The sequence below is a fragment of the Nicotiana sylvestris genome, chromosome 9 (genome assembly GCF_000393655.2).
Source record: "Nicotiana sylvestris chromosome 9, ASM39365v2, whole genome shotgun sequence".
Taxonomy (NCBI): domain Eukaryota; kingdom Viridiplantae; phylum Streptophyta; class Magnoliopsida; order Solanales; family Solanaceae; genus Nicotiana; species Nicotiana sylvestris.
Genome location: NC_091065.1, coordinates 156,941,059 through 156,956,903, shown reverse-complemented (window position 1 = coordinate 156,956,903; position 15,845 = coordinate 156,941,059).

The following is a 15,845-nucleotide window of genomic DNA, read 5'->3' as shown; positions in this document are numbered from 1 at the left end:
TAAACTCACTCTAAAGAGACTAAGTGTCTCAAACCTTACCAAATCCTCTCCAAACTCGATCCGACCAACCCGATACCATATAACACGGATAAATAAAGCATAACCAAGCAGAAATAGGGAAAACAGAGTGGTAACTCATGAGATGACTGGCCGGGTCGTCACAATCAGATTACCTTTAGTGAACGCTCTATATATCGCATCCGTGTTGAACAAATTCGTAGTAGACCAAATTATATTTCGTGATTGCGGCTGGACCTATAACGACCTGGCCAGTTATTTGAGAGTTATTGTCCTCATCCCCTATTTATTGCTTCCCCGTATCATTTTCAGCTTATGTGACTTGCCGGGAGGTTTTGTTTTTGCTTTTGAAGTGTTTTGGGACACTTTGTGATGACCTTCATCACTTGTTTTAGAAATAAATTCTATGTTCCGAGGCCTTAAAACCTCTTTCTATCTCATCTCAATTTGTGTGCACAGTCTTGGCGCGTATCCCGAAAGCCATTATGTGAAAATATGTGAAAAATAATAAATGTTGCTTTTAAAATAAATTTAAGTTGACTTCGGTCAACATTTTGGGTAAACGGACTCGGACCCATAATTTGACGGTCCTGAAGGGTCCATAAGAAAATATGGGACTTGGGTGTATGGCCGGAATCGAATTCCGAGCTCCCAAGCCCGAGAAATGATTTTTTTTAAGAAAATTATTTTCTGGAATATATATGAGTTTTTGGAAGTGAAATATGTTTGAAATTTGAGGGTATTAGGCCCGTATTTTAGTTCCGGAGCCCAGTATAGGTCTTATATGTGATATAAGTCGAGCTTGTAAAATTTGGTAAGAAACGGAGGTCATATGATGTGATTCGGAACCTTAGTTGTAAAATTTGAAACTTTGAAAGTTTTTGAGATTTTCTTTGATTTTGGTGCTAAATTCATAGTTGTTGATGTTATTTTGGTCATTTGATTGAACGAGCAAGTCCGTATGATATTTTTGGGTTAGTGTTCATGTTTGGTTTGGAGCCCCGAGGGTTCGGGTGAGTTTTGGATAGGCCACGGAGTGAAATTTGGACTTAGGAAGTTGCAGGTTTTTAACTGGTATGTTGCAGGTCTGCAAGCTTCCAATTCGAGCAAAAGTTGTTGAAATTTCAAGAGGAACTTGACCATGTTTGGAACTTGGCAAATCTGTCATTTTCCCTCACTACCCCATATATCAACCCCACACCTCCACAAAATATCCCAAAACCACAAAACCATCCTGCTCCTCACCACCACTGCAATACTTGCCACACTCCCAACAGTACTCCGATGCTCATCCTGGAACCTTTTAACTCCACAAATGACCACTTCCATACTCATCATAACACCCCCATCTACGTGGAAACCATGCCACACTCTACCCAACCCATTTCAAGCACACCCGAGTCAGATGATAAAGACTCACTCATCAGGAATCTGGCTAAAGAGCTTGAGAAGTTGACTAGACGAATTCAGGGCGTCGAAGGAAGTAAAGGGATAGAAGGGTTGAACTACGAAGATCTTTGCATACAACCAGATGTCGAACTACGCAATGGGTACAAACCTCCTAAGTTCGAGATGTTTGATGGTACAGAGGATACAAGAGTTCATTTGAGAACATACTATGACAAGCTGGTCGGAGTAGGAAATGACGAAAGGATCCGCATGAAACTTTTCATGAGGAGTGTGAGAGGAGATGCTCTATCCTGGTACATTAGCCAAGATCCGAAGAAATGGGCAAACTGGGTAGGTATGGCATCCGATTTTATGGACAGGTTCAGGTTCAACACAGAAAATGCACCGGATGTGTTCTACATTCAGAATCTAAAGAAGAAACCTACAGAAACATTTTGCGAGTATGCTACTCGCTGGAGGTCCGAAGCTGCTAAGGTCAGGCCTGCCTTAGAAGAGGAACAAATGAACAAATTCTTTGTTCGGGCTCAGGAACCGCAGTATTATGAACAAATAATGATGATCGAGAGCCACAAATCTTCTGACATTATCAAACTGGGTGAAAGGATTGAAGAGGGCATCAAAAGCGGTATGGTTACGAACTTCGAGGCCCTGCAAGCCACAAATAAGGCCTTACAGTCCGATGGTGTGTCCAAGAAAAGGGATGTAGGTGCTGGAATGGTTGCATAGAGGACCAAATCCCCTATCAAATACACTTATCCAATGCCTCCACTCACATATCAACCTACTCCGAACTACCAAGCACCCTTACCCTCTCACCAAACTCCACCGCGCACTTATCAATCATCTCCACCTCACACATATCAGCCTACTTCGCCCAGATACTCCCAACCTGCACATGTTTACCAAGCCTACAATACTCAACCATCCCACTATCAATCGCCTCCCACACGTCAAAACTTTCCTAGACCTCGATCGAATTTTGACCGCAGGTCTCCCAAACAGTATACTGCCATTGTTGAACCCATTGACCAGCTGTACAAAAGGCTCAAAGTCGCTGGTTATGTCAATCCTATCCCTGCTATAACCCCTGAGAACCCTTCTCAATGGGTTAACCCAAACAAATCCTGTGCATACCATTTCGGCATGAAAGGACATACCATTGATGAATGCCGTTCTCAAAAAGATAAGATACAGACTTTGATTAATAACAAGATTATCGTGGCGAAAAAGCCTGCTTCGAATGTCCACAATAACCCTCTGCTAGACTACAAGGGTGGAGGTGTTCATATGATTGAAATAGAGGATGATTGGGACCCCAAGGGATCGATCGGTTTAATCACAGAAGGCAACGATCCAAAGAAGCCAATAGTCACCCTTAATCCGATTGTAGTCCAGATTCAGCCTTCTCGGGTCGCCGAGGTAAATATGTCTATACCACTTGAGTTTGAAGCACCATCCTCAGCAAAGATGCCATCACCAATTGAGGTCAAGTTTGGGTCTCCGGAAAACACACCTATACCATTTGAAGTTGCGGGTTTACCTTCCAAAATACATGTTTTGTTCGGAGTAGAGGTTCCCATTCCAGTAGCAATGTCGGCCATAACACCATTCCATACAAATGCCATACCTTGGGACTAAATAGCCTAGGTAAGAAGAAAAGGGAAGGCCAAGTTCCGGGAAACCATTGCGGCACAGGGTATGACAAGAACCGGTAGAATTTATACCCCGGAGCATTTAACTGAGTCAAGCAAGCAGGCCTCTGGTCGGCCAGCCATTACTGAAATCGGGCCTGATGATCTCTAGAGAAAGATACAAGCCAAGGAATACTCGGTCATTGATCAACTAAACAAAACGCCAGCACAAATTTCTATCCTAGCTTTGCTACAAAATTCCAATGCACACAAGAATGCCTTGCTAAAGGTGCTGAGTGGGGCATATGTACCAGGCAATATCACCGGAGGAGAAATGGAAAACATGGTAGGGCAGGTTTGGAAAGTCACAATATCACTTTTTATAAAGATGAGCTGCCACCAGAAGGGTTAAGTCACAACAAAGCGTTGCATATAACCGTACAATGCGAAGATTATTTTATCACCAGAATCCTGATTGATGGAGGGTCCAACCTCAACATTAGTCTGTTGGTAACACTCAGTACATTGGGAAAGGGGCTGCATGAGATCAGGGACGGGGCCATCAACGTCAAAGCTTTTGATGGTTCCCAAAGGTCCACCATTGGGGAAATTGGGTTGTGTTTGCAAATGGGGCCGACTTGGTTCGATGTTGATTTTCAAGTGATAGACATGTCGGCATCTTACAATTTCTTGTTGGGACGACAGTGGATTCATGTTGCTGGGGCTGTAGAGTCAACACTACATTAGGCGGTGAAATTTGAGTGGAACCACCATGAGGTGATCATTCACGGCGATGGTAGCAATCCCATATACAGTCGCCAGACCATCCCAACAATCGGAGGCAGAAGAAAGATAGGCAGGGAGACCTATCACCTTATCGAGCGAGTCAACGCCGTCGACAAGGACAAATGGTGGGACAATAAAATTGAAAGCATATTGAACTGGAGCGGATACGAACCTGGCAAGGGGCTTAGCAAGAACCACCAAGGAATATCTAAGCCTATAAAACTAAAGAAACATGGCACCACTTTCGGTCTGGGATATGAGTACACTCAGGAGGAATTCAACAATTGGTCGCCACCATGGCGCGATCCTTACTATCCGCTGGAGCAGCCAATACCACATTTGGAGCAGACTTTCCAGTCAGCCGATGTTATCAATGGGTCAAAAAAAAGAGGAAGCACTGGTAGCAGTGAGGAATTTGTTCCTAAGAGACGATGATCTGGACTGTTGTGTTGTTCTCGAGGAGGAGGGGGAGGAAGACCCTTCCATACAGGTAGTAAGTAGAGGATCATGCCTCAATAACTGGACCATCAGAACTACCAGAGCCCGAAAAGCCTCGGGGTAGCAAGGCTGAACAAGCATCATGCACTATCTTTTATTTTTACTAGTTGACTTTCCTTTCGCATTTTTAAATTTCTCAATAAGATCTTCAATGTTCAAAACAGTTATGGAATTTATCAAAGCATTTCGATTTTCCCTATAGATCTTACTCTTATAATTTTTCTCTCATTACTTTACTTATACAACATTACTATTACTTATCTTGATGAACCAATGACTGTAACATGCAACGAGACAATGCAACAAACGGACATAGATTCAGAGGAAGAGGACATACCAGAAGAGATTGTTAAAAAAGTCAAAAATTTTGAGAACAAACCTAAGTCCAACCTGGACGAGACTGAGATTGTTAACCTGGGAGATGTAGAGAATGTCAAAGAAACACAAATTAACGTTCATTTGTCACCGTCAGAAAAGGAAGAGTACACAGAATTTCTAAGGGAATATGAGGACATATTTGCCTGGTCGTATGATGACATGACTGGTCTGAGTACATCTATTGTGGATCACAAACTGCCAAACGATCCAACATGTCCACCGGTAAAGCAAAAGCTCAGAAAGTTTAAGCCTGACATGAGTCTGATAATCAAGGAAGAAGTCACTAAGCAAGTCAAAGCCAAGGTTCTCAAGGTAGTAGAATACCCAACATGGTTAGCCAACATTGCACCAGTACCAAGGAAGGATGGGAAGGTCAGAGTCTGTGTCGACTACAGGGATCTCAACCGGGCTAGTCCGAAAGACGACTTCCCCTTGCCAACTATACACATCCTGATCGACAATTGTGCCAAGCATGAATTGCAGTCATTTGTGGATTGTTTCGCGGGGTATCATCAGATCTGGATGGATGAAGAAGATGCTGAGAAAACGGCTTTTATTACGTCGTGGGGAATATACTGTTACAAGATGATGCCGTTCGGCCTGAAGAATGCAGGGGCTACCTATATGAGGGCCATGACCACCATTTTCCACGATATTATACACAAGGATATTGAATTATATGTACACGATGTTATCATCAATTTTAAGAAATACACTGATCACATGGAAGATTTGAGGAAGTTCTTCAATAGACTAAGAAGGTACAACCTAAAACTTAATCCCACGAAGTGCGCATTTGGGGTTCCTGCTGGAAAACTACTTGGGTTCATTGTAAGTCGCTGAGGAATAGAACTAGATCCATCAAAGGTCAAAGCTATTAAAGAGTTGCCACCGCCAAAGAACAAAAAGGACGTAATGAGTTTCTTGGGGAGACTTAACTATATCAGCCGGTTCATATCACAATCTACAGTTATCTGTGAGCCAATCTTTAAGATGTTGACGAAGGATGCCGCTATCAAATGGACTGATGACTGCCAAAAGGCCTTCAACAGAATCAAGGAGTATCTGTCAACATCACCAGTTTTGGTCCCGCCCGAGCCAAGTAGACCTCTATCACTCTACCTCGCAGTATTGGATAAAACATTCGATTGTGTTCTGGGGCAACATGATGAAACAGGGAGGAAGGAGCAGGCCATCTATTACCTTAGTAAGAAGTTCACCCCATATGAGGCTAGAGCACACCTGTTGTGCTTTGACTTGGGTAGCTCAGAAGCTGAGGCACTATTTCTGTGCCTACACTACATATCTCACATCAAGGATGGATCCTTTGAAGTACATCTTTCAGAAGCCCATGCCTACTGGCAAGCTAGCCAAGTGGCAAATCCTGTTGAGTGAATTTGACATTGTCTACGTGACTCAGAAAGCGATCAAAGGACAGGCATTGGCAGATCACCTTCCCGAAAATCCCGTGGACAGAAAATACAAACCCCTAAAGACGTATTTTCCTGAGGAAGAGGTATCGTTCATAGGAGAAGACATTGTAGAATCCTATGATGGTTAGAGAATGTTTTTCGATGGAGCAACAAATTTCAAAGGAGTTGGTATAGGAGCAGTCCTGGTATCAAAAACCGGTCAGCATTACCTGGTCTCTACCATACTCAGATTCTCGTGCCAACAACATGGCCGAATACGAAGCCTGCATCTTAGGGCTCAAGATGGCTATTGACATGAACATTCAAGAGTTGCTAGTAATTGGGGATTCAGACTTGCTTATACATCAGGTCCGAGAAGAATGGGCAACCAATAACTCCAAGATACTCCCTTATCTGCATCATGTACAGGAGTTGAGAAAGAGATTCACAAAAACAAAATTCCAACATTTTCCCAAAGTCCAGAATGAGTTCGCCGAAGTATTGGCTACCCTATCATCCATTATACAACATCCAAACAAGAACTTCATTGATCCCATTCCAGTAAAGGTCCATGATCAGCCAGCTTACTGTGCTCATGTCGAAGAAGAAGCAAACGGGAAGCCTTGGTTTCATGATATCAAGGAATACTTGGCAAAAGGAGAATACCCAAAACTTGCGAACACTGCTCAGAAGTGCACACTTTGAAGGTTGTCTAACAATTTCTTTCATAGTGGAGGAATCGTGTATAGGAGGACTCCTGATTTGGTATTACTAAGATGTATCGACGCGAAGGAAGCATCTAAACTACTAGAAGAAATCCATGATGGGACCTGCGGTCCACATATGAATGGTTTTGTCTTAGCCAAGAAGATACTCCGAGCTTGTCACTTTTGGATGACTATGGATACGGACTGCATCCAGTATGTCCGGAAATGCCACCGCTGTCAGATACATGCAGACATGATAAAGGTACCTCCAAATAAGCTTAATGCAACGAGCTCACCATGGCCTTTCGCCGCTTGGGAATGGATGTCATCGGATCAATTGAACCTACCGCATCAAAAGGGCACAGGTTCATCCTAGTAGCAATTAATTATTTCACCAAATGGGTTGAAGCAGCATCTTACAGAGCAGTGACTAAGAAAGTCGTGGCAGACTTCGTCTGTGATCGTATCGTTTGTTGATTCGGGATCCCAGAATCAATCATCACTGATAATGGTTCCAATCTTAACAGTGACCTGATGAAAGCCATGTGTGAAACCTTCAATATCAAACATAAGAATTCTACAGCCTACAAACCTCAGATGAACGGAGCTGTAGAAGTCGTCAACAAGAATATCAAGAAGATACTAAGAAAAATGATAGAGAAGCATAGGCAGTGGCACGAGAAGCTATCATTTGCTTTATTGGGATACCGCACCACAGTCCGCACATCAACAGGAGCAACCCCCTACATGTTGGTATATGGTACAGAAGCAGTCATTCTCGCCGAAGTAGAAATCCATTCCTTGCGGATCATACAAGAAGCTGAGCTCGACGACGCAGAGTGGGTGAAGGGTCATTACGAGTAGCTGGCTTTTATCGATGGAAAGAGAATGAACGCCGTTTGCTATGGTCAGCTTTATCAGAACAAAATGTCCAGAGCCTTAAACAAAAGAGTCAAGCCGAGACAGTTCACACCGGGGCAGCTGGTGTTGAGAAAATCTTTCCATATCAAGATGAAGCCAAATGAAAATTATCTCCAAATTGGCAGGGTCTGTACATGGTTCACCGGGTTCTAACAGGAGGAGCCCTCATACTTGCAGAAATGGACGAAGAAGTCTGGCCAAAGCCGATCAATTCAGATATAGTCAAGCATTACTATGTGTAAACCTTATGCTTTCCTATATAATGTAAATTGAACTACGCCTGACCTGATTCCTGTTTAAGAGGGGATAAGTAGGCAGCCCTATGGGTTCGTTCACAATTCAAAAAAAACTTTTATTTCCCCCGCAATTGGAAACCGGGGCAAAATTTTGAGGAGGACCCTCAAAATTCCAAAGTTAATTCCAGCCAATTATCACTAGCAGCAGTTAGAAGTAGCAACCCAGTAAACTGGGGCAGAATTTTGAGGAGGACCCTCAAAATTCCGTAACAAGGATGGTTGCAATGTCTGGGACCACGTCGTGGTTATCGGTTCATCTAAAGAATACTATTCTTAATTACGTATTTATTGTTACGTTTTCTTTACTAAATCATGCAAGTTTATTTCTGAAATCGTTATGTTCAGCAATGCTACCCCCAACGATACGTACAGCATCACCAGATCAAAGCCGAGCAAGTCAAGCAGAGCCAGCGGGGATACGAACTAACCTCCCCTCTTTACAAAACTCGTGATTTTTTTAGATGCAGGCACTTGAATCGCAAAATTATCAAATATACTATACACTCACGAGACTCACATAGCTCAGAAATACTACTCTCAGGACCGTTGCACTTACTCACATCTGCTATCTGCATGCAGTTCTCCCAGCAGACACAATATCCCCGGCAGTCGCAATATCACAATCCACTATCAGCTAAAAAAACTCTATTATCATTTGTTTTTCGCGACTAAGCTTTGTCTCCATCTGCATTCTCTACATTGCATAAGGCTACCATTCTGCCTTCCGAGACTAAGCTCTATCTCTATTTGCATTCTTGCATTGCATAAGGCTACCATTCTGCCTGGCTACCATCCTGCCTTCCGAGACTAAGCTCTGTCTCCATCTGCATTCTGCATTGCATAAGGCTACCATTCTACCTTCCAAGACTAAGCCCTGTCTCTATTTGCATTTCTGCATTGCATGAGGCTACCATTCTGCTTTTTGATACTAAGCCCTGTCTCCATTTGTACGGCTAGAAGATCGCCGCCTTTATTTACATTTGCATGGCTGAAAGATCGCCACCTTATTTACATTTGCATGGCTGAAAGATCGCCACCTTATTTACATTTGCATGGCTGAAAGATTGCCACCTTTATTTACATTTACATGGCTGAAAGATCGCCACCTTTATTTACATCTGCATGGCTGAAAGATCGCCACTTTATTTACATCTGCATGGCTGAAAGATCGACACCTTATTTACATTTGCATCGGCTGAATGATGGCCACCTACTGCATTGCATAGGCTGAAAGATCGCCAAACACTGCATCTCATGGATTGAAAGATTTCCAAATTATCCGAAGGCATCATTGTTCGGAGGCACCATTATCATAACCCGAGAACACCATTCCATGGCCTGAGGATCCCTTTTATCTTTTGCATATCATCATTCAAAGGCACCATAGTTCAGAGGCATCATTCTCAGAGCCCGAGAGCATCATTTCATGGCCTGCGAATCTTTTATTATTCGCTTCATGGCCCAGGACGTCATGGTCTAAGGACGTCATCCTAACCGTCCAAAGACAACTTTCATGGTCCGACGTGAATTTGCATCATGTTTAAATTTATGCACAATAGATGCTTGTATCGCTAACTTGCAGGTAAACCAGCAAGCAACGGACATCTCATCAGGAGCGATCCCGCTCCAGTTCTCGCAGCCCTATCAGGTTTCAAACCATTCACCCCAACCTTAATATTGCATCCGTTCTTGAAAGTCTCCATCGGCCTACTCCGCCGACGGGTCCTGAACTGCATATGGCCTGATTCCTGTAAAACCAAGGATATGTAGGCAGCTCAAAAACTATAGTACGACCTAAGTCTCCTCGAACCCTTTCGTTCGGTCAAAATTGGCCATCATATCTTTACCCGACAACTCTTTCATCCTTCCCGGGTAAAGAGGGGCTGCTGTTGATACCCAATTTTTTCCCGTGTATTTTTTATATGTAAAATACCTTTCAAATAGCATGTATATGCATATATAAGTATACCCCAAGGCTACATTAGTTTTTCTTAATTTTTCAAAGATTTTTAAATCAATTTACTGCCCTATTTTATCAAGAAAACCCAATAATTATCCCAAAATTATCATTTTTGGTGATTCATTTATTGTAGTCTCATGTTTATATTAAAATATAGCTAAGGTATATTTTACACATTTTTTACAAATTTATTTGGTATTTTAAAGGATAGAATTGCATAATTGCAATATCAGCCATTTTTAGGTTTAAATTCATTTCATATTCATAAAATGAGATTTTATATTTTTAAATTGATACTTATGTATTATAAATCATTTTTATGCTTTCAATTTTTTTCCAGTAATTAATTTACTATTTATTTTAATTTTAAAAGGGATAAACTGGCTATTTAAATAACAACCCAATTCATTTCAATTTTAGCCTAAAATATGGCTTTATTAAACTCAATCCCCAATCCAAATTAAACCGACCCAAGACCCCAAGCCCAATCCTAAAACTACCCGACCCAACCCGGATCAAATCTTGGCCGTTGATCAATTTTGATCAACGGTCTAGATCCGCCCTTACCTTTTTTAATCAAACGACCCCCCTAATACCCCTCATTTTCCCTCACTCGTCTCTATCTCTCTACCTCTGGTGCTCTCTTGAACCTTCCCTTCCCCTCCTCTTCAATGGGTTATGTTCATCTTCTCCGGTCACTTTCTAACTTAAACCCATGGTGGTTTCACCACCCACCAAGCCACCTACGGCTCCCACTTTGGTTAACTGAAGCGGCATGACTCAACCATGAAGAGTTGGGTCCAGACCTCTATTGATTCGAGTTCCACGTCCATCTCGGCCCCGTTCCAGCAAGCTATGTCTATTTCAAAACCTGGTCTCGACTCCTCTTTCTTAGATCCAAGCCTTTCTCATCGTTTGGGTTCCTCTAAAAACCCTAGTTTTAAGGGTTTTCTCCTCTCCTTAGATCTGTTCCAGATCCATGTTTTCCTTAAGCTTTTAAACGATTTTCCTGACTTTTCTTTCAAAAATTACTTTCAAAATCATTTCTTTTCCAGCATAGGGTTGTTCTGAAATATTTCTCCGACTTTCTTTTTCTTTTGTGCGTATTTGCTTCTACTGTGTTATTGTGTGTTTCTTCTATTATATTTTCTTCTACTGTGTTCTTGTATTTTCTTCTACTATGTTCTTGTATGCATTTTCTACTGTATTCTTGTATGCTTTTTCTACTGTATTCTTGTGTGTTTCTTCTACTATATTTTCCCTTACTGCGTTCTTAAGGGATCTTTTGTATGCTACTAGACGCTACTTCTTTTCTACATTGCTAACCTATGTGACAACCATGCTCCTGTAGTCTATTAACTACTGATTTTGCAATGACACGACATCCTCTTTCAGCTTAACATGTTTATATGCTCTTTATATGTGATGAACTTCCCTCTAAAGTGACTTTTAAATTTGTGATTAGCTCAGACTTCCTTCTGAATAGGGCTTATTGATTTCTTTCAATTATTTGTTGATTTCCCTAAGATTCGACTTAAGCTAAAAACCTTTCTCAGCTTTTCTAACTTGGTTCACTCATGAACCAATAATTACAAGATCTCTAACATGTGATTTACTGGCTACTAATTGATTTTTCTTACCTTATTTGTACAACCGTGTATTTTAAAAATTCTGTCCTTAAGTAAACTTCTATGTATTTACCTCTAATTGCCTACTTTGCACAAAGTGCTTATTTAATTTCTTTCCTCAAATAGTTTTTACCCATTTGAATATGAATTCCTTAATTAAAGGGAGTCTAGTGTGATTGATTCTTAATTGATATTCAGTTCCTTAAATATTTTCTTGCCTTATTTCTGTCTGATTTTCACACTATAAAGGCACGACCCTTTCACAAACTCAATGAACTCATTCATAGTCTTTATGAACTCACATTTATACACAATAGTATTCTCTCTTCTTGTTTGCACTGTGGCCTATTTACAAGACCTACTACTTTTCTCTACTTTGTTTCTTTGAAACTGGTATGTCTTGATTTAAGCTTCAGCACCACAACAATATGTTTATTTACTGCTTTTGTATTCATGTATACTTAATGTTTCTGTATAGTTCTACACTTAAATTAGCATGCTGATTTCTTTCTGCCTGTTTCTATCATGAATTCTAAACCCTTGCCCCCTTATGTATTTGAGTCGTGGTTTAAGATATGGCAATATGAAAGTTATTGTCCATGAATTAAACTTTATCCCTTGGGATCCTAGCCTCTATTAATGTGTGTTTTGACAAGCTTATGGCATGCTAGCATCTTCTATTGCTGAGCATGCCTAAAGCTTGCCCTTGCCTAAGCAATAGGCTCTTTACAACCTCCTCATTTTCCTATACCCCTATGTGTATTTATTTGTAGTTGTTCCCTTCCCCTTTCCCTCTTTCAGAATTCTGTTTCTACACTTGCACTCTCTCTTAGTCTTTAAGTTCCACCCCCCTCTTGTGAGCCTTACCTTGGGACCTTGAGTTCCCTCTGAACTTGGACACTTGAGGGCTAGCCCTTCTACACTGCACCTGTCCAAATCTGGTAATACATTTGGGTGCAAGCACTATCCGGAGTTCATTTGAGACTCTTAGGGAACTTTGACACACTCAAATGGGATAAAGGCTTTGGATCATGATCTCATGGAGTTGGTTTACCTCATATTTCAGACATGAAGTCTGAATCAGGATCTCCTTGGTTGTACCTTTTAATTTCTGATGTGTTCTTTTACTCCATTCTGGGCTGTAATAATTTGTAATAAACTCTTGGGGATGAGTAGTGAAAAGGGGCGGGTAACTATGTATGCAAAGGGTAGATATCCTGCCTATAAGTATTTCTGAATTTCTGCATTCTTACATAGATATCCTGCCTATAGGTATTTCTGGAATTCTGTATTCTCACATAGATATCCTGCCTATAGGTGCTTCTGAAATCCTGCATTCTCATAAAGATATCCTGCCTATAGGTGTTTATGCATTTCTCATGTAGATACTATGCTTATAGATATTCTGCATTCTCTCATATTGAAATCATGTCCATGAGTATCTGGAAAGCAGAACTCTGCATATGCATATAGAAAATATGCCTATAGGTCTCTCTGAATTTTGTATATCCATTTTCATCTACCAATCATGCTCACAGGCTTTAAAAAAAATTTCAGCACCTAGATTTCATGTTTATAGGGTTTCTGCATTTTACTATGTCTATAAAGGTTTTGAAATCAACAACGCATAGAAAGCATGCCTATAGGAGCTATTAATCAAGTCTAAACCGTTTCACTCAATTATAAGTCCAAACTAGTGATAACAACGTACCATTAGTTGCTGAACTTATAGCCATCTGCTAAAACTTGCCTTTCTTCAATAAACTGACAACTTTTCTTAATCAGTATGTATTCAGTTTACTTCATTGGTTTCTAAAATCAGTAGATATCATGCCTATATGATCCTCGTCCAACACATAGGCAAGCCTTAGGGTAAAAAGTAAACTGAATCTGTTTTTTATACAACCAGCGGGCAGGCCTAACTCGGGCTTCTTATCTGAATTATGTAATAAATCAGTCTGCCTCAACTTTTAAGTTCTTCCGTGTTGAGTATTTAATCAGATCCTAAGCAGTACGTGTAAGTCATGCTAAATTACGTGCTTCTTTATCTAAGGAGGTATATCTGAGCCTTTTGCCTGTTTTGTGCTTTCCCCTAATTTGTTATACATGTTCTTGCATGTCGTCTTAGAATTTTGCCTTTGAAACTAAAAATAAGCCGACATTCCTTCCCTTTAGGATTAATAGTCCAAAATGCCTCCGGGACTGATACGATCAGGACGGGTAATAGCATGCAATAAGTAATCGAGACCAATCTGCGCTTTTACCTTAACGGGGCGGAAAGGGTAGATATGGATATGATGACCACGCGATAATGTCACGAGTATCCCCTCATCGAGGAGTGATTACCGGACATTGCATGGGGTGATCCATATTATTTATAACCTAGCACCCCATTTCCTTTATATTTTTTCGTTTCTTTGAAATTTCAAACTGTTTCTCTCAGCTTTCTTTTAATTCTTTCCAACTTTGTTTATTTGTAACCATTATGTAAAAACCCCCTCTTACTTGAAGTTTTATTTGCCTACGTGTTGTTTGCGCTTAAAGTCACAATAATTGTCTGGCCGGGAACCACACTAGTGGAACCTGAGGGGTCCCTAACACCTTCCCCTTGGGATAATTTCAAACCCTTACCCAATCTCTGGTTACTCAAAACAAACCCCTCCTAGTATCCTAATGCACTTTAATCATTAGGTGGAGACTCTTCTATTCAAACCCAATTCACAAAAGGGAACGAGTTGTCCTCCCAAATGTTATAAACCTGATTTCGCGAGAAAAAGGGGGCGCAACACCGCTTTATAGAACTTACCTTTGAGTATCACTGGCACTCTCTTGTCACATAATACTCCAGATGCTAATCTCCACTTCATCCATCCTACCCCAATACGGTGTGTGACATCCTCGTAGATCTCCCCTCCCCCTGGATAACCGACCCAAGGTACTTGAAACTGGCTCTACTCGGGATGACCTGTGATTCAAGCCTCACATCCACGCCCACTTTCCCCTGCTCAGTGCTGAACTTACACTCCAGGTATTCCCTCTTCGTCCTGCTAAACCTGAAACCCTTATATTCAAGAGCCTGTCTCCAAACCTGCAGCCTCGTGTTAACACCGGCTCGCGATTAAAATATTATTGACAGAAAATGATGTCTTTAACAAAAGCGAAGGACACATAATGTTGGAAAAGAAAGCTCAAACGCTTCTTCAAAAATGATAAGAAGTCCATGTAAAATCTATTACTATTTAAGAATTGATACCAAATCCGAAACATAACGCAATAATAGTATTAAGTGAAATCATTTATTGGGACTCAAAAACTTAACGATTAAAATCATAACTTTCACATCAAATAGCAATTTATCAGCCCTTGCACCATTTTCGGCTCAAAGGATATTGGGAAAATGGGACTTTGATGTAAGAGTGGATGAAGGGTCATACTGACATAGAATTACTTCAAAGAGTTGGTGGCAACAAAGCAAAGGGGCTAATATGAGATAAGAACCCGCAAGGCACCGGATGGAAGTAAACAGATGGTTACTACTAACTCTTTGTTGTCCAATAATAACTACTCATTTCCAGCACAACTCTTCATTTCCTTTCTTTATTAGCACAATAAATAAATAAGAAAGTGTATTAAAAGGGAAAAAGGACCAAAAAAATGTAACAACCAGACCGGTCGTTTTGAGCATTTGCACTTCGCTCGATTGTTTGTGGGCATGAGTAGCTCTGTATGAAGTATCATGACTTATGTGGATCGTCGGATTTGATTTTCAGGTTACTCAAAATTCAAGTTGGAAGAATGATTCTCACCTAAAAGTTTTAAATTTAAAAGGCTTGACCAAGTTTGACTTTTTAGTATTTGGCCTCGGATTGAATTTTTGATGGTTTTGTTGGCTCCGTTGAGTAATTTTGGACTTAGGAGCGTGTTTGGAATGTGATTTGGAGGTCCGTGGTAGAATTAGGCTTAAATTGGCGAAAGTTAGAAATTTGGCAATTTTTGTCAGTAGTGGAAAATTTGATATCGGGGTCGGAATAGAATTTCAGAAGTTGGAGTAGATTCGTAGCATCATATGTGACATGTGCATAAAATTTGAGGTCATTCGAACATGGTTTGGCAGGTTTAAGCATCGTATGCGGAATTTGGAAGTTTAGAAGTTCTTAGGCTTGAATCCGAGGATAAATTGGTGTTTTAATGTTGTTTTAA